Raw genomic sequence first — 20,663 nt, forward strand, 5'->3', positions numbered from 1 at the left:
AATTGCTAGATCATGTAGTAATCCTATTTTTAATTTTTGAGGAGCTACTATACTGTTTTCCATAGTAGCTGCACAAGTTTGCATTTCCACCAACTGTGCATGAAGGATTCCCTTTTCTCAACATCTTCTTTAACATTTACCTCTTGCCTTTTTGTTAGTCCTAAAGGAAATCTGTCCTGAATATTCATTGAAAGGACTGATGCTGAAACTCCAATACTTTGGCCACCTGATGCAAAGAACTGACTCATTGGAGAAGACTGCCCCTGATGCTGGGAAAGATTTAAGGCAGGAAGAGAAGGGGACAACAGAGGATGAGATGGTTGGATGGCATCACCAACTCAATGGACATGAGTTTGAGTAAGCTTCAGGAATTGGTGATGGACAGGGAGGCCTGGCATGCTGCAGATCATGGGGTCACAAAGAGTCGGACACAACTGAGCAACTGGACTGAACTGATTCTAAAAGGCATGAGGTGATTTGCATTTCCCTAATAATTAACAATGTTCAGCACCTTAATATGTACCTTCTGGCTATCTGATATTTTCTTTGGAAAAAATGTATATTCAAATCATCTGTTCACTTCTTTTTTTTTTTTTTTTAGTTGTCCTCACTTTATTTTTTTATTTTATTTAAATTAATTAATCAATTTTAATTGGAGGCTAATTACTTTACAATGTAGAGGTTTTGACCATACATTGACTTAAATCAGCCATGGGTGTACATGTGTCCCCCATCCTGAACCCCCTCCTACCTCCCTCCCCATCCCATCCCTCAGGGTTGTCCAGTGGACTGGCTTTGAGTGCCCTGTTTCATGTATTGAACTTGGACTGATGATCTGTTTCACATATGGTAATATACATGTTTCATTGCTACTCTCTAAAATCATCCCACCCTCATCTTCTCCCACAGAGTCCAAAAGTCTGTTCTGTGTATCTGCGTCTCTTTTGCTATCTCACATAGCGGGTCATCATTACCATCTTTCTAAATTCCATATATATATACAATAATATTGGTATTGCTGTTTTTCTTTCTGACTTACTTCATTCTGTATAATAGGCTCCAGTTTCATCCAACTCATTAGAATTGATTCAAATCCATTCTTTTTAGTAACTGAGTAACATTCCATTCTGTACATGTACCACAGCTTTCTTATCCGTTCATCTGCCAATGGACATCTAGGTTGCTTCCATGTCCTGGCTATTGTAAACAGTGCTGCGATGAATATTGGGGTACATGTGTGTCTTTAAGTTCTGATTTCCTCAGTGAGTATGCCCAGCAGTGGGATTGCTGGGTCATAAGGCAGTTCTATTTCCAGTTTTTTAAGGAATCTCCACATTGTTCTCCATAGTGGCTGTAGTAGTTTGCATTCCCACCAACAGCACAAGAGGATTCCCTTTTCTCCGTCACCCTCTCCAGCATTTAGTGCTTTTTGACAGCAGTCATTCTGACTGGCATGAGATGGTATCTCATTGTGTATCTCATTGTGAGAATTTGCATTTCTCTGAGTGATGTTGAACAAATTTTCATGTGTTTGTTAGCCATCTGTATGTCTTCTTAGGAAAAATATCTGTTTAGTTCTATGGATCATTTTTTGATTGGGTCATTTATTTTTCTGGAATTGAGCTGCCTGAGCTGCTTGTATATTTTTGAGATTAATTCTTTGTCAGTTGCTTCGTTTGCTGTTCAATACAGTTCAGTCGCTCAGTCGTGTCCGACTCTTTGCGACCCCATGAACAACAGCACACCAGGCCTCCCTGTCCATCACAAACTCCAGGAGTCCACCCAAACCCATGTCCATTGAGTTGGTGATGCCATGCAACCATCTCATCCTCTGTCGTCCCCTTTTCCACCTGCCCCAATCTTTCCTAGCATCAGTGCTTTTTTTCCAACGAGTCAGCTCTTCACATCAAATAGCCAAAGTACTGGAGTTTCAGCTTCAACATCAGTCCTTCCAATGAACACCCAGGACTGATCTCCTTTAGGATGGACTGGTTGGATCTCCTTGCAGTCCAAGGGACTCTCAAGAGTCTTCTCCAACACCACAGTTCAAAAAGCATCAATTCTTTGGCGCTCAGCTTTCTTTATAGTCCAACTCTCACATCCATACATGACCACTGGAAAAACCATAGCCTTGACTAGACGGACCTTTGTTGACAAAGTAATGTCTCTGCTTTTTAATATGCTGTCTAGGTTGGTCATAACTTTCCTTCCAAGTAGTAAGCGTCTTTTAATTTCATGGCTACAATCACCATCTGCAGTGAATTTGGAGCCCAGAAAAATAAAGTCAGCTCATTTGCTATTATTTTCTCCCATTCTGAAGGCTGTCTTTTCACCTTGCTTATAGTTTTCTTCATTGTGCAAAAGTTTTTAAGTTTGTTTAGGTCTCATTTGTTTATTTTTGCTTTTATGTCCATTAATTTGGGAGGTGGGTCGTAGAGGATCCTGATGTGATTTATTTCAGAGAGTGTTTTGCCTATGTTTTCCTCTAGGAGGTTTATAGTTTCTGGTCTTACATTTAGATCTTTATTCCATTTTGAGTTTATTTTTGTGTATGGTGTTAAAAAGTATTCTAGTTTCATTCTTGTACAGGTGGTTGACCAGTTTTCCCAGCACTACTTGTTAAAAAGATTGTCTTTTCTCCATTGTTTGTTCTTTCCTCCTTTGTCAAAGGTAAGGTGTCCACAGGTGCATGGATTTATCTCTGAGCTTTCTATTTTGTTCCGTTGATCTATATTTCTGGCTTTGTGCCAGTACCATACTGTCTTGATGTCTGTGGCTTTGTAGTATAATCTGAAGTCAAGCAGGTTGATTCCTCCAGTTCCATTCTTCTTTCTCAAGATTGCTTTGGCTATTTGAGGTGTGTGTGTGTGTGTATTTCCATACAAATTGTGAAATTACTTGTTCTAGTTCTGTGAAAAATGCCATTGGTAGCTTGATAGTGATTGCATTGAATCTATAGATTGCTTTGGGTAGTATACTCATTTTCACTATATTGATTCTTCCGATCCATGAACATGGTATATTTCTCCATCTATTTGTGTCCTCTTTGATTTCTTTCATCAGTGTTTTATAATTTTCTATATATAGGTCTTTTGTTTCCTTAGGTAGATTTATTCCTAAGTATTTTATTCTTTTCATTTCAATGGTGAATGGAACTGTTTCCTTAATTTCTTTTTCTGTTTTCTCAGTAACATCTCACTAACTATACACATTGTTAGTATATAGAAAATCAAGGTATTTCTGTGTGTTAATTTTATATCCTGCAACTTTACTATATTTATTGATTAGCTCTAGTAATTTTCTGGTGGAATCTTTAGGGCTTTCATATAAAGGATCATGTCATCTGCAAACAGTGAGAGTTTTACTTCTTTTTTACCAATCTGGATTCCTCTTATTTATTTTCTTCGGATTGTTGTGACTAAAACTTCCAAAACTATGTTGAATAGTAGTGGTGAGAGTGGGCACCCTTGTCTTGTTCCTGACTTTAGGGGTAATGCTTTCAATTTTTCACCATTGAGGATAATGTTCGGTGTGGGTTTATCATATATAGCTTTTATTATGTTGCGGTATGTTCCTTCTATGCCTGCTTTCTAGAGGGTTTTTATCATAAATGGATGTTGAATTTTGTCAAAGGCTTTCTTTGCATTTATTGAGATAATCATATGGTTTTTAACTTTCAATTTGTTAATGTGGCATATTACATTGATTAATTTGCAAATGTTGAAGAATCCTTGCATCCCTGGGATAAAGTCCACTTGGTCATGATTACAGTTTCAATTTCTGTGCTTGTGCTGGGTCTTTTAAGACTTCTTAATCAAACTTTTTTCCTGCAATAGTGTTGCATGAGTTCTTTTAATACTTATATTTTTATATTAACCCTTATCAGATACATGACTTGCAAACGTTTTCTCCCATTGTCAATTACTTTTTTCTTTTGTTGATGGTTTCCTTTTCTGTATAGAGCTTTTTAGTCTGAGGTAGTCTCACTTACTTTTGCTTTTCTTGCTTTTGATTATGGTATCATTTTCAGAAAATAAATGACAAGATTAGTGTCAAAGAGCTCATCACTTATGTTTTCTTCTAGTAGTTTTATGGTCTCAGGTACTACATTTAATTTTTTAATCCATTTTTAGTTAATTCTTATGTATGCTATACAAAAGTGATCCAGTTTATTATTTTTCATGTGTCTGTCCTGTATTTTCAAAACATTTATTGTAGACACTGTCCTTTACTTCTTATATATTCTTTCCCCTTTCATTGTATATTAATTAACCATAAAAGCATAGGTTACTTCTGGGCCCTCTTTTTTGTCCCATTGACCTATGTGCCAGTACCATACTCTTTTGATGACTAGAGTTTTGTTATGTGGTATGATCAGGGAGCATGGTGCCTCCAGATTTGTTCTTTTTACTAGACATGACTTTGACTTCTTGGACGCTTCTGTGGTTTCATACAAATTTTAGGATTGTTATGTTTTTGTGGAAAATATCATTGGAATTGTGATAGTGATCACATTGGGTATGTAAATTGTTTTAAGTAGTATGGACACTTTAACAATATTAATTCTTCTAGTCCATGATTACAGATTACTTTTCCTTTGTATTCTTCTATTATTAATATCTTATAGTTTACAGTGTATATACCTTTCAATTTCTTTGTTAAATTTATTCCTGTTATTTTGATGCAACTGTAAATGAGATTATTTTAATATTAATTTTAATATTATTTTTAAATTATTTTTCTTTCTTAATATATTTTTCTTTTTGTTTATTAGTGTGTATAAATACAACAGACTTTTGTTGATTTTTGTACCCTGCAGCATGACTGAATTATTTCAACTTTAGGGTTTTCTATCTGATATTCAGTTCAGTTCAGTTCAGTTCAATCGCTCAGTCGTGTCTGACTCTTTGCAACCCCATAAATCACAACACACCAGGCCTCTCTGTCCATCACCAACTCCCGGAGTTCACTCAAACTTGTGTCCATCGAGTCCGTGATGCCATCCAGCCATCTCATCCTCTGTTGTCCCCTTCTCCTCCCGCCCCCAATCCCTCCCAGCATCAGGGTCTTTTCCAATGAGGCAACTCTTCACATGAGCTTTTGTCATCTGGAAATAGTAACAGTTTTATTCTTTCCAACTTAGATGTCATTTATTCCTTTTACTTGCTTATTTGCTCTGCCTAGGACTTCCAATACTATGGTGAATAAATGTGGCAAGACCGGGCATCCTTATCTTTTACTGATCTTAGATAAAACTTTGTTTTTCATCATATAATACTTTTTTAAGAAACACTTTTTTTCATAAAAACAATTTCTCATGTAACATAATCATCATTAGTCTCTTATACTTCTGATAAAAGAAAAGAAAAGTGAGGTCGCTTGGTCATGTCCAACTCTTTGCAACTCCATGTATGGACTGTAGCCTGCCAGGCTCCTCTGCCCATGGGATTTTCCAGACAAGAATACTTGAGTGGGTTGCCATTTCCTTCTCCAGGAGATCTTCCCAAACCAGGGGTAGAACCTGGTTATCCCACATTGCAGGCAAACTCTTTACTGTCTGAACCGTGAGGGAAGCCCATAGCATAGATTAGATGACCTGAGAATCCATTGACATTTATAATTTTGAATGTTTCAGAACATCCACATATGCAAAGGTATCATTAATCCAAATCAATATAAAAACTAAAGCATTTCACAATATTGTTATAATCAGTTTTAACCACGTGTGTGTGTATCTGTCCTGTGAGTGTGGGGGGGGGGGGGGGCGGTGGATGGGGATATATGGGTTAAATTTGCTATATTTTCCCTTCTACTATTATGATTTAAAGACAATTCTGTTATTATAATATATATTACACAAAGGAGAAGTACCACTGGCAAAACTACTTCAATAACTGAAACCAACTGGAAAATAGAAAAAGAAATTATTTGATTTCATTGATTATAACATTTTCTATATTATTTAATCTGACTTTCATTCAGTTAAGACAATATTTTACAAGTATGTTTAGTCTTTGGAAATTGTTTCACATAATGTTATACCCTGGAAAAGAGGATTGAAATGAGGGCAAAATTCTCCAGTGCAATTTCATGCAAGCTTCTAATAATTTGGGGGGAGGCATAAATAACATGGAACAACAGACTGGTTCCACATAGGAAAAGGAGTACATCAAGGCTATATATTGTCACCCTACTTATTTAACTTATATGCAAGAGTACATCATGAGAAATGCAGGGCTCAAGGAAGCACAAGCTGGCATCAAGATTGCCGGAAGAAATATCAATAACCTCAGATATGCAGATGACACCACCCTTATGGCAGAAAGTGAAGAAGAACTAAAGAGCCACCTGATGAAAGTGAAAGAGGAGAGTGAAAAAGTTGGCTTAAAGCTCAACAGTCATAAAACTAAGATCCTGGCATCCAGTCCCATCATTTCATGGCAAATAGGTGGGGAAACAGTGGAAATAGTGGTTGACTTTATTTATCTGGCTCCAAAATCACTGCAGATGGTGATTGCAGCCGTGAAATTAAAAGACTCTTGCTCCTTGGAAGGAAAGTTATGACCAACCTAGACAGCATATTAAAAAGCAGAGACATTACTTTGCCAACAAAGGTCCGTCTAGTCAAGGCTATGGTTTTTCCAGTGGTCATGTATGGATGTGAGAGTTGGACTACAAAGAAAGCTGAGCACCAAAGAATTGATGCTTTTGAACTGTGGTGTTGGAGAAGACTCTTGAGAGTCCCTTGGACTGCAAGGAGATCCAACCAGTCCATCCTAAAGGAGATCAGTCCTGGGTGTTCATTGTAAGGACTGATGTTGAAGCTGAAACTCCAGTAGTTTGGCCACCTGATGGGAAGAGCTGATTCATTGGAAAAGACCCTGTTGCTGTGAAAGATTGAGGGCAGGAGGAGAAGGGGACAACAGAGGATTAGATGGTTGGATGGCATCACCAACTCAATGGACATGGGTTTGGGTGGACTCTGGGAGTTGGTGATGGACAGGGAGGCCTGGCGTGCTGTGGTTCATGGGGTTGCAAAGAGTCGGACACGACTGAGTGACTGAACGGAACTGAGTGAGTTTCTGATAGGCCATCAGCTTTTTACTATTCAGTTCATGCAAAACATGAAGGATGTGAGGCTCTGATAAGAACTCTATTATGCACTAGATGTAGTAAGTTAAATAAATTTGCCAAGATATGTAAACTGTCAGAAACTGTTTTGTTCAGGAGTAAAATGGGTGTACTAATACCTGCATCAGAGTTTGCTATAAAGAAATTACATGAAAATTAAGTTACAAGAAAAGTGCTTGAGAGATGCATGGTAAGTTTTCAATAAATGTTAACATAGTTGGGATAATGCTAGAAATTAATCACATCACAGTCAAAGCTTAGTTTTAAACCAATTGAACAACAGGCAGAAATGTAAACTGAGGGGCAACATATTAGCTTTGTTCCAGTCAGGCTGGGTGAGAGAACATGACCTGAATTGAAGCCATTTCTACCTCTGGGTCTGGACATTATGGTTGAACTGTGACGTGAGTGAGGTCTTGCATAGACAATCTGAGTCTACCAAAGTAGACCAAAAACAAGGAGCAAATCAAATAAGCCTGTAATCTCCAACATACTTAGATTCGAGGGAATTAGAACAAGTCCAATTTTTTTCACTCTTAATAAAACAAACCACGCTTTTTCCTGTAGGGAGGATCAGTAAAGAAACTTTTGCCAATATTACTTCCAGGATGTTCTTAAATTCTAGGCTAGCTAAAAGCAAGACCAAGGTACCATGGTGTAATGGTTAAGATGTCTCTTGAGCTGCTGGGAGGCCATCGGTGAGTCTCAAGTTCAATTTACATAAAAAACAAAGAAGTTCGTGTTTCTGTAGTACTCAGCATAGCAGAGGAAATGATTTCACCTAGAATGAACTCGCTTTATTCCCATCATTGGTGAGGGATTGTTTACATATAGTTTTAGAATACAAATATGAATAACAAAGAATAAATAATTTCACTTGGAGGAAAAAATAAAAGGTCAGTGTTTATTATATTCACATTCAATAGATGGGAAGAAAGTAAAAGAAGAAAGCTAGTCAATAAATCCAAAGCGTTTCTATCCATATTTAAGTGTAGTGATTTTGAGTGTCATAAGATGGATAATTTTAATCAGAAGGACTATATAAAAAGTTTTAAATTTCAGTAGGGGACTATTCAGGTTGACTCTAAATTGGTTCTGCAGGGGAAAATGAAGATGTGTTCAAACTTCTCTGATGACCTAGGAATACCTATCAGTGTGCATGAAAAGCTGGGTAGCTTACTTGGAGAGAATACATTCTAAAAAAGAAAATCGGGGAGGCAGATAAAAATGAGTAAGTAAATAGCTTAACCTGTAGGAAGACTGGCAGTGTGATTTTTTGGGGAACAGTGGTTGTCTCTAATTTGAGTTTATCTATGGTTCAAACTTTAGAGGACTTATATCCTGGACCCAATGAGGAACTACAATTAAATTTTTTAAATAAAATTTCTTAAAGGTATCTAAGTTCAGGAAGTACTAATCCTCTAAGCAAATAGTATAACTCAAATAGGGATTATGTATCTGACCCTGGTTTCTACAGAACACAAAACAGTTTTGACCGCTCAACAACTTCCACTCAACTTTGAAACTTCCCATCAATATTGAACCAATGTTTGTGAGATTCAGCCATATGCCATGAAAAAGTCAGCCATGCTGGAGGAAAATCAGTGGGGAATTTTCAAAAATTCATTCCTAATGCAATTATAAAGATAAAGGATCAAAGCATATCAATCATGGATCTGACCCAACATGCTGATTTGTTTTCTACATTTCTAATGCACTCACTTGCCACATATTTTGTTGTTGTTATGAATAAGATTGGGAAAGACGTCAAAGAAATAAATTAGGAAGATTTTAAAATAAGAATGCACTCATATAAATTAATTTGATCAGTGACACTGAAAGAAGAATTAATCATCTGTGTAGCAAACAAAAGCAAAAGGAATATAGAGCAATACTCACTGACAGTGTATCTCAAAACATATTTTCAAGTAGGCTGAAAAAGTCTTTAGAAATACACACTCTTGTCCCCCAGAGAAGCTTCTAAATATCCTGTCTTCTCAGACTATGAAGTAAAGAAATTGAGAGTTGTAGCACAGATAATATCAAACACTCTTACAGGAAATCGTGCAGTTTACTGTAAGCTGTTTATTGTAGTAAGCTGTTTATTATTTATATAAATCTAGTAACTGTACCGTTATTCTATGTATGATATGTTTTCATTTGTTATTTTTGCACTAATATATTTGTCAATGTTTAATACATGCTCAAAAACATTTCCAAAATATTTATTTAAAAATAACTGAAAATATTTGATATATTGTGTGCACCATAACAAACACCAAATGACCAAATTTTCAATTTTACTTTTTTAGTTTCTGAAGTATTTTATGGTTTCTTGTGTTTCAGCAGTTTATGGGCATTATTAATGTTTCCAAAAATAAAGCAGGGTTAGGTATACTCATTATTATATAACAAATGACATTTTTGCTTGCTAAGAAAATTTTTCATGGCCTAGAAATAATTTATTAACAGTGATTCAAATAAACTTCAGCATGCCATATTCTGTCAGGTTTCTATGCCCCATTTTATTTTCTAGTCCTTAAAAATCAGTTCAGTTCAGTTCAGTCTCTCAGTCATGTCCCACTCTTTGCGACCCCATGAATCACAGCACCTCGCAGCACCTCCCTGTCCATCACCAACTCCTGGAGTTCACGCAAACATATGTCCATCGAGTCGGTGATGCCATCCATCCATCTCATCCTCTGTCGTCCCCTTCTCCTCCTGCCCCCAATCCCTCCCAGCATCAGAGTCTTTTCCAATGAGTCAACTCTTTGCATGAGGTGGCCAAAATATTGGAGTTTCAGCCTCAGCATCTGTCCTTACAATGAACACCCAGGATTGGTCTCCTTTAGGATGAACTAGTTGGACCTCCTTGCAGTCCAAGGGACTCTCAAGAGTCTTCTCCAACACCACACTTCAAAAGCATCAATTCTTTTGTGCTCAGCTTTCTTTATAGTCCAACTCTCATATCCATACATGACCACTGGAAAAACCATAGCCTTGACTAGACGGACCTTTGTTGGCAAAGTAATGTCTCTGCTTTTCAATATGCTGTCTAGGTTTATCATAACTTTCCTTCCAAGGAGCAAGCGTCTTTTAATTTCATGGCTGCAATCACCATCTGCAGTGATTTTGGAGCCTGCAAAAATAAAGTCTGACACTGTTTCCCCATCTATTTCCCATGAAGTGATGGGACCAGATGCCATGATCTTAGTTTTCTGAATGTTGAGCTTTAAGCCAACTTTTTCCACTCTCTTTCACTTTCTTCAAGCAGCTTTTAGTTCTTCTTCACTTTCTGCCATAAGGGTGGTGTCATCTGCATATCTGAGGTTATTTATATTTCTCCCGGCAATCTGGACTCCAGTTTGTGCTTCTTCAAGTCCAGCATTTCTCATGATGTACTCTGCATATAAGTTAAATAAGCAGGGTGACAATATACAGCCTTGACGTACTCCTTTTCCTATGTGGAACCAGTCTGTTGTTCCATGTCCAGTTCTAACTGTTGCTTCCTGACCTGCATATAGGTTTCTTAAGAGGCAGGTCAGGTGATCTGGTATTCCTGTCTCTTCCAGAATTTTCCACATTTTAGGGTTAGCCACACAAAGGATTTGGCATAGTCAATAAAGCAAAAATAGTTGTTTTCCTGGAACTCTTGCTTTTTCCATGATCCAGTGGATGTTGGCAATTTGATCTCTGGTTCCTCTGCCTTTTCTAAAACCAGCCTGAACAAAGTTCACAGTTCACATATTGCTGAAGCCTGGCTTGGAGAATTTTGAGCATTACTTTACTAGCGTGTGAGATGAGTGCAATTGTGCAGTAGTTTGAGCATTCTTTGGCATTGCCTTTCTTTGGGATTAGAATGAAAACTTTTCATTCTAAGAATGACCTTTTCCAATACTGTGACCACTGCTGAGTTGAGTCCTTAAAAATGCTAGCTAAATATGTAATATACATATGTGTACACATATATAGATAAATGTTTTAGAGCAAAGTATATTTGGTGACTGTTGACATGTCATCTGTACATATTATGAGTCATCAATGAGATGCATGGTGTTTTTCTCCAGGAAATAAAATCTGTGGGGTTTTAACACAAAAATTGAAAAAGTCTTTCATACCACATATTCAGTGAATCATAAAATAGTTTGGTTTCCAAACATAACAGTGAAAATTTGGTAATTGTTTAATAGAGTATTTAAAGAAATCAAGATATAACTGAGGAATATAATCATGTTAATCCATTCAGAAGAGATTTTTCATAAAAATTTTAAAAGTTGAACTTTAACAAGTTAATTTCTGGTACATGTCTAATCTAGGTCCAAGGGAAGCCTGTGGTCTAGGCATGAGCCAATTCCTCTTCCTTGGGTTAAGGCAGTGAGGAAAACTACTAAACACATGCAAAAGTTTAATCCTCTCAGGCATTGTCTCCTCTGTTTTGCTTGCTTCTGGTTATTTATGCATTCTGAGCCTGAATAATTTCACTCTCCTATTTCTTTTCCCTTTGACCTTTGTTTATAACCTGATTTCTTTCCCATACTCTTTATCTTGTGTTCTTCAGTTACATTGATTGCCCTCCGGATACTGAATCTGATTTCTGTGTTCTTAATGATTTTTTCACTTTATACCTTATTTTTGAGCAACCATGATATACAATTAGAAAAGGGATTAAAAAAAAAAAGAACCTGTAAGATGAATAGCTTTTATTTTGCCTTTTAAGAATTGTATTTGTTTCAGTTAATGACGGTTTATGACATGCTTAATTTTGATGATGTCAATGACCCTTAAAGTGTATATAGATCTCAAAGCCTCTTACCAGTTTGATAGTCCAGAAATGTCTTCAAGGACCTGTGAGACATCCTTTGAACTACAACATTAAAGGAACTTGTACTCCTACTTCCTGGTCTCTGTAAGAGGGTTGGAATCTAATTTCAGTAAGTTCCAATTAACAAGCAGAGGTGGCCTAATCACATTAGATGAACTGAGGACCTAAATAAAGCCCTCTAGTATTTTTCACAAGGTCACTTTTGCACTTGAAAACCCACTCACCTTTTGTTTCTGTGATGTTCAGCTTAATCTTTCTCCCCAGTAACCTTGCCAACCTAACTCTGTCTTTTGCAAATTTTCTTTGACAGCTCTGGTGTCACACCTCAGATAGGATAGGTTTCATCACTAGACCTCAGGCCTCTCACCCAAGGCTCCTGGTGCTCAACTTTAAAGCCTCTATCCTCACTCCTGACTGATAGATCAGGGAACCATTGATTTCTGATTCAGTACTTCAGACATCTGACCCCTGAAGCATGGTAAGTAGCTGACTTTAATTCTAATCATATTTTTGATGGTAATGAGATTTCATTTGATTGAACTTTGGTTTTATGGTACTTAGAGTACTTGTCATGTGCTGAGACATTTTTTTTTTTTTTTAATATTTATTGATTAATTTGGCTGCACCAGATCTTAGTTGCAGCATGTAGGATCTTTGATCATTATTGCAGTATGTGGGATTTTTAGCTGTGGCACGTGGAATTCTAGATGTGGCATGTGAGATCTTAAGTTGTGATATGTGGGATCTAGTTCCCTGACCAGGGTTCAAATCTGGGCCCCCTGCATTGGAGAGCTCAGAGTATTAGCCACCGAAGACCAGGGAAGTCCCCATGTGCTGAGATTGTGTTTGACTTTTGGTTGGTTAGTTGGCATGTCTCTCCCCCATGGGAATTTCTTACTCTTCTAATTCTCCTCCTTTAAAGACTCCTGTTCACTATATGATCTGATGTTTTTCCTGCCTCTGGATGGAATTACTAAATTAACTTATAATTTCTGGTTAAAGGAACTCTATTACAATAGGCTTAGAGAAATAAATATTACTGAACTTCTCAGATTAAACACACACACACACACTGAGCTTTGCATGATACAAAAATAATGTATAATCTTATAAAATTAATCCAAATGATTAAAAAATCAAGTCCACATAAAAATAAAAACAGTGGTCTTCTGAATTATCATGATCAAATATATTAAAAGCATACTTTTAAAATTCTACTTGGGTTTATGATCAGATATCTACTAGATATTTAAGACTATATATCTTATTCTGATCGTTTATTCTGAATAACTATATTTCAACCATAAGTATATCTTCTGCTGCTAAGTCATTTCAGTTGTGTCTGACTCTGTGCGACCCCACAGACGGCAGCCCACCAGGCTCCCCTGTCCCTGGGATTCTCCAGGCAAGAACACTGGAGTGGGTAGCCATTTCCTTCTCCAATGCATGAAAGTGAAAAGTGAAAGTGAAGTCGCTCAGTCGTGTCTGACTCCTAGTGACCCCATGGACTGCAGCCTACCAGGCTCCTCCGTCCATGGGATTTTCCAGGCAAGAATACTAGAGTGGGGTGCCATTGCTTTCTCCTGCTTAAAAATACTTTCCAAAATATTTTTGTTAAGGAAAATATTAGGCTTATGCTAAATTAAGTAATATCAATGAAATATCTAGGTAAGTTCTAAAATAATCTACTAAAACCTTTGTTAGGCAGTAGTTGAAGTTTGTATCAGTTCAGTTCAGTCGCTCAGTCATATCCGACTCTTTGCAACCCCATGGACTGCAGCACGCCAGGCCTCCCTGTCCATCACCAACTCCTAGAGCTTAATCAAACTCATGTCCATCAAGTTGGTGATGCCATCCAACCATCTCATCGTCTGTCATCCCCTTCTCCTCCTACCTTCAGTCTTTCCCAGCATCAGGGTCTTTTCCAATGAGTCAGTTCTTCACATCAGGTGGGCAAAGTACTGGAGTTTCACCTTCAGCATCATTCCTTCCAAAGAAATGCCAGGGCTGATCTCCTTTAGAATGGACTGGTTGGACCTCCTTGCAGTCCAAGGGACTCTCAAGAGTCTTCTCCAACACCACAGTTCAAAAGCATTAATTCTTCGTCACTCAGCTTTCTTTTACAGTCCAACTCTCACATCCATACATGGCTACTGGAAAAACCATAGCTTTGACTAGCATTGTTGGACAAAATGTCTCTGCTTTTTAATATGCTGTCTAGGTTGGTCATAGATTTTCTTCCAAGCATGCATCTTTTGTATAATTTTTTCTTATATTTTTGTTACTTAGAGGCTAAAAATATTGGGTCTGTTATTAAATATATTATTGCTGCCATATGGAAAAAGTATGCCATAAGAATGCATATACCTATTTAAAATTTGTGAGACGGTATATTCATAAACTTGTCTGCTATAGAATTCTGATATAAGGCTGTTCACAACAATCTATTTCCTTGTTTGCTTCATAGCCTGCTAGTGGTTAAAAAGTATAATCCACATATCTAAATGAATCTACCAGAAACAATTAGGATAAAGTGAAACAATTCTGTATGCAAAGTATATTAAGAGTGTAGGAAGTGTTTTTGTTTTAAAAAAAAAAGTATGTAAGTTATGCTGGGTGTATTTTAAGGGGAAAAAAGTAATATCATTGTAAATTAAAGTGACTTGTTGCTCTTGAGTGAGAAGAAAGTGTATGACAAAATCTGAATGGTAAGAATCTCTGTAGGTTTGCAGAATAATTTTGTGTGGTCAGAGCTAGTTAATACTGGGTTAATTTTTTTTTTTACTTTTTTAATGACCTTTAGTATCAGTGATGTCCTGATGCAAAACTAGAGTTTTGTGTTCTCTCTGTTAAATGCCAAAAGTTTCTTAGACTATTGGTTTGTTCCTAATATGATTGTAAAAGGTTTTATTTTCCTTATAAGTAACTTTCCTAGAAAGTAAAGTTTCTGTGTTTTATTGAATAACTTCCTATATTTCATGTTGACTTGAATATGTATTGATTATTTAAGTGAGCCAATTCTTCTCACATTTAAAAGAGCTATAAATTTTGTTTTTTCAATCATGTTACCACCCATATTTCCTTTTAAACTCCTCTGATACTTTGGTTAAATAAGTAGCCAAGTAATGTTTTGGTGACTCATGATCAGATTACAAGTGCCCAAATATTCTGAATTTTTAAAAACTTCTGATATTTTGCCATCTCAAAATAGGATTCCAAATGAAATTTGCTTGATCTCAAATTGACTTTGGAACTTTCCAGAGGATCCCTGGAAATTCACAAAAATTTTTCTTTTGCCTTTTAAAAAGAGATATATTAAAAATAATTAGGATTATTTGATATGTTGTCCAATAAGAAGAGATGCCTAACCCTCCCTAGGTTATTTGTATGGGTAAAGCATCATCAGTATAAATATTTCAGAAACTTGAAAGTTTCTAGAAAATTTTCAGTTTCTGTACTGTCCAAGATATATCCCCATTCTGCTTTGCTGGCATTAAATAAGAATATAACATAGTTATAGTTCAGTGGAAAACTTTGAACATTCCTATCCTCTAGCCTCTGTGGGAGGTGAGGAACCAACTTTGATAAGTGCCAGTGAGTAAACACAGATGCCTAATTATACTGATCAACTTCTGCTAGCTTGTTCTCTAGTACTTTTCCACTAGCTCATCCTGGTGCTTAAAACCCTCCTGCCTGTGGTTTCAATACAGTTGAATCAATCTGTCTCCCATAGAGAGATTTCAATAGTTTTTAACAAGAACTTTCTTGTCTATTTAGCTTTGTCTGGTATAATTGGTTTTTGACAAAACCTTGACACAAATATAGTATAGTTAATACATACTGAATTTCCTTTCTCTTTGCTACATGCTATACAAACATTATCTAACTTACTTCTCATAGTCACCTTCAAGAGATGTACTTGATTCATTTGGAAGCTGAGGAAACTGAGGTTTAGATTCACTAAATATCCTAAGTCACTCAGCTAAACTTGAGGACTCCCCCTCAACATCCAATCCCTTCTTGGCTGGGAGGATCTTATACACAGTTTTGTATTTATGGTTCTATGACTTCCTTTTAAAAAGATAACCTCCCAGATTGTGTGAAGCCATCATAGAACCTGAATGTGCCCCTATGTGGTTAACATATGTTAAATTCAGAATTTAAGCCTGGGAATGGCTGGGCTCAATGCCTATATGCTTCTTTTGTCAAGTGTGGCTCTTTCCGTGTTCCTTTTCTTGTTTTAGTGACAGAATTAAAATGACAGACTAGGAAAGCTCATGAAAGCAAGATTTATTAAACAAGTAACATGAAAATATCCTCCTGAGATGTGAGAGGGGACCCAGCCCATTTTAGTTTTTTTCTCTTTATATCCTTTGTTCCTCACCCAAGCAGTTTGCAGAGACTGATACATTCTGTTCCATGTCAAATAGGGCTTGTATTTGAGATCAAACAGGGAAGGGGTCATGTTGAGAATGATTTTTCCCCATCAAAATGTTTTACTCCAGGCTGTAGATTTTCCCTTTTTTTTGTTTTGTGCAAACTGTTTCATTCCTTTGTCTGCCTGTTAGCTGCCATTTTTTAGTGGCCATTTTGGACTCTTTTTTTTTTTTTAACTCTAACTACCTAACACTTTCACTACAATTATTTTCAGTCTTGTTTTGGAGTACTAGTGTTTAGTAAAATTATCTCAGAGACAACTCTGCAGAACTAAGGGCAGGCTTGTGGGAGAAACTGAGTTCTGGGACTTCCACTGCAATTAACTATAAGACCAGCCCTGCCTCTCTCCCATTCTTCATCTATTTATCTGTCATGTGAATCAAACTTATTTTGAAGAAATGATAGAAATAATTCTTGTGCAAAATGGTTTGGAAGTAGTGGCAATGTCAGTCTTCTAGGACATTTTTTATTGAGTATATGATGATATAGGTTAGCAACTGTGGCAAATTAATTATACAAAATTTATTCAATATATTTTGAACTGAAAAGGCTTAAGAAATTATCTAGTCTAATATCTTCCTTTTAAAGACACATGAAATGAGTCACAGAACAGAAAGTAATTTACCTAAGGTAAAAGACTGGTTCAGCATAGAACTGTAATGATTAAACTCTTACCATGCATTATGTCACTGCTGCTGCTGCTGCTGCTGCTAAGTTGCTTCACTTGTGTCCAACTCTGTGCGACCCCACAGACGGCAGCCCAACAGGCTCCCCCATCCCTGGGATTCTCCAGGCAAGAACACTGGAGTGGGTTGCCATTTCCTTCTCCAATGCATGAAAGTGACAAGTGAAAGTGAAGTCGCTCAGTCGTGTCCGACTCTTCGTGACCCCATGGACTGCAGCCTACCAGACTCCTCCGTCCATGGGATTTTCCGGGCAAGAGTACTGGAGTGGGGTGCCATTGCCTTCTCCACATTATGTCACTAGCTTATTTTAAATATACTTTAAGAAAGCACCGAATGTAACTTGTCTTTGTATTGATGGTAGTCATGCTTTGAAGGTCATTGTTCACTACATGCTACTTGATTCATTTTATGAGTAAGCACAGGAAGATATTTAACTTCAATCAAAATAAAAAACCAGTTCTGAGCAGCTTATTTATTTTCTCTTTTAAATAACATCAAATGTGTAAGTGCTTGAATTCCTTACTTTGGCTAGCTTCTAGAACTATCACTAACACATTTGTTATGGACTGAATACTTTTGTCTTACCCCAATTTCATTTGTTGAAACCCAAATCTCTAATGTGATGGTAGCTGGAGGTAGATACTGGGTAGTAATTAGGTGAGATTAAGTCATGAGGATAAGGCTCTCATGGTGGAACTAATGCCATTATAAGAAGAAGAGATATGAGATATACACTGATATACTTGATATACATTCTTGTTAAGAAATCACTATTAATTTGACCTGAAGCTAGACAGGCACCATGCTCCATGAAGATTTTTTGGTAGTTGTATCTCTAGCTCACTTGTATACAAATATTTCTCTAGTTTCTAATGTAGTGTCTTGTACATTATGGGCCTCCAACAAATAATGAATGCATGCAGGCATGAAGGCAAGGAGAATGCCAAAGTTCTAACAAGTGTGACAAAACCCACAACTGATGCTTCTCAGATTAATGAAGAAAAAAAAAAAAAAAAAGGAGAACATATTTTTAGTTCTTATGGTGTTTCAGACTCTGTATTGTATACCTTGTATAAACTATCATACTTATTATGTTGTCAGGCTATAAACTTTAATTTTAAGATGAAAAAAGCGAGACTCGGAGGCCCCAAGACCAAGTCTATATCTGTGGCTAGTTGAAGAGTCGGAATTTAGATCTTTAAATTGTATTCCCTTTTCACTATCATAAAGTATAATGTTTTGTAAGATATTATGTTTCATAATAAGATTATGGAGAAAGTGCTACAATAACCTAAAGCAGAAAGAGATATTTTTTATATAGTGAAGTACATAATGTAGCATTTAAATTACATATTGAAGTTTGGATAGAATTTGAACAATACATAGAAGAAAGAGACAAATATATTGAGCATATGAGCATGCCCTGAGAAGAGATTGTTTCATGGCTGTAACAATTTAGCTGTAATTAAAGTAGAGTAAAGATTCTTTCCATATCACTCTTAAGCTAAGTACTTAATTGGGATTTGTGAATTTTCAACATAATTGTGGAGGTTAGCTGACTGTATTATACAGAATAATAATTCAGAAAAAAAGATCTAGAGCATAAATTCTCACTTTGAAATTCACATCAATGACTTACTTGCTTGAAGGCATTGCTTGCTTTTCATGCATCTTAGTTTTCTTCTCTAAAGTTGAAGTTCTTTCTAGTTTATCACACAACTGATGTGCTAAATCACATAATCCTCAAAAATTCCATAGGACAATGCTTGCAAGTATTAACTATTTCTTCTGTTTGTTATCAGTTACATTCAAAAATGTATTTTTTTATTTTATAAGGACTTCTAGTTATAAATAGTCATATTTATAAAGGCCTTTCCTTTCATGGAAGCCATGAAGAGTTTCGTTTAAATTTCTCTCGCCTTAACATTTGTGGTATCTGATTGACTTGAAATTTGATTTCCTTTCTTATTTCAGTGTTGAGCCTGCCACTCAGGTAGACCTCAATCAAAGGTCTTGTTCAATTCTGACTAACAAGCTACCCATTATCAATTGAGTGATACACTATTTCTGGTATTATCTATTTTTATTCAATCTCTTTGTTGGCCTTCATTTTAAGATATAAAAGATCAAGGAATATAAGAATATATTTCTAATCCCCAGGGGAAATTTTACAACTCAAAGATGTGAAGTTAAAAACCAGAAACTGGTGTATATTAAAACTGATTTTGAACTGCTTATGCCATAAAACATGTAAAAAAACAAAAATAAACCAGGACCAGTTTTCAGAGTCAGCACAGTACTGATCATCTTTAAAAGAGTAGCAAAGTCATTCAGTACCTAGAAAATGCACATAAAAATATTTTAATTTTCCACTCCTTTACTAAAAATTAACGCTTTAATAGACCTGGGTTTGCCTAAAGTTTGTGTGTATATTCTCATACTCATTATCTTCTAAATAATTCTTTAATTCAAAACAAATTCCCCAATGCCTAGTTAGTATGTAGAGTAAGTCAGACATTGTGCTAGGTGTAAAGTTATAAATCTTATGAAATCAATCAGACTTTCAACTTAAATATAATCACACAAAAGAGAATTTAAGAAATGATGAATAAGGTATCCTGTCACAAGAACAAGACTATGGGAATACAAAGAAGATACATATCAAATTGTAAACAAAGCAAACTTTTTAAATTAACATAAATCTTGGTTGGATTAAGAGCCTAATTGTATTAATATATGTATATACAAATTGCATCTAAAGAGAGGCGTTAAATTCCACCCATCTGCCCAGTTGGCTTTCAGTATATGTCTCATTCAATTTAATGTTTTGTTTTGTTTTTTAACCAGATCTTCTTTTTCATTTGTATCTAATGACTAGTGTTCTCTCTCTCTCTCTCTTTTTTTTTTTTCTATACAAGAGTGCATTTTTCAGCTATTTAATCAGAGGTGATTTCCCTTAGAGCAAGACTAACACATGCTCTTAAAAAAAGTCAGGTTTTCTTGTTTGTTTTTGTTTTTAAATAGCAGATAACAATCAGACAGAAGGTAAAGCCTGTGCAAAGGCAAATAGTTCTGATATATGACTATTTCTGAAACTTGAAGTAATTTGGTTTGAGTAAATGACTAAGAAAAGTAAGAACTTCTAGTTCATAGAGGGCCTTATTTAGAAATGAAAGTGTCTGAAATTTCCACTACCACTTGTGAAGAGTTACTCAATAATTTTAAGAAGGGACTCCATTATATATATATGTGTGTGTGTGTATATATATATATATATATATATACACACACACACACACACACATACAATCTTTTAGTTGAAATAACTATGAAAAATTTAAAACACAGCTAAAGCAAAAGAAGAAGGACAATCTTAGCCCCAAACATGGATAACATAAACACAACAATTGTGAAAGCTCCTAAAAATTAAAAACACTTCTTTGCTGATATCTGATACCCAAAGCATAATTAAGTGCCCCTTATTGTCTCAATGATGATTTTATATATGTGGCCACATTTTGTTTGGTATTTATCAAGTCTCTTGATCTGCAATAGTGTCCCTTTCACTCCTTTTACTCTCTACTATT

The 20,663-nt window shown here is 36.0% G+C and overlaps 1 protein-coding gene across 5 annotated transcripts in view; it reads left to right on the plus strand.

Moving 5' to 3' along the window:
- SLITRK1 (SLIT and NTRK like family member 1) overlaps positions 1-20,663 on the plus strand; it is a 548,961-nt gene that overhangs the window by 41,494 nt on the left and 486,804 nt on the right. For 2 of the 5 annotated variants that reach the window (XM_006047973.4, XR_006544018.2), the window contains exon 2: positions 12,264-12,431. The gene's annotated coding sequence lies outside the window, so the exon portion shown is untranslated. The other 3 variants (XR_006544017.2, XR_006544020.2, XR_006544019.2) reach the window with 3 other exon arrangements.

The sequence above is a fragment of the Bubalus bubalis genome, chromosome 13, assembly GCF_019923935.1.
Source record: "Bubalus bubalis isolate 160015118507 breed Murrah chromosome 13, NDDB_SH_1, whole genome shotgun sequence".
Lineage (NCBI taxonomy): Eukaryota > Metazoa > Chordata > Mammalia > Artiodactyla > Bovidae > Bubalus > Bubalus bubalis.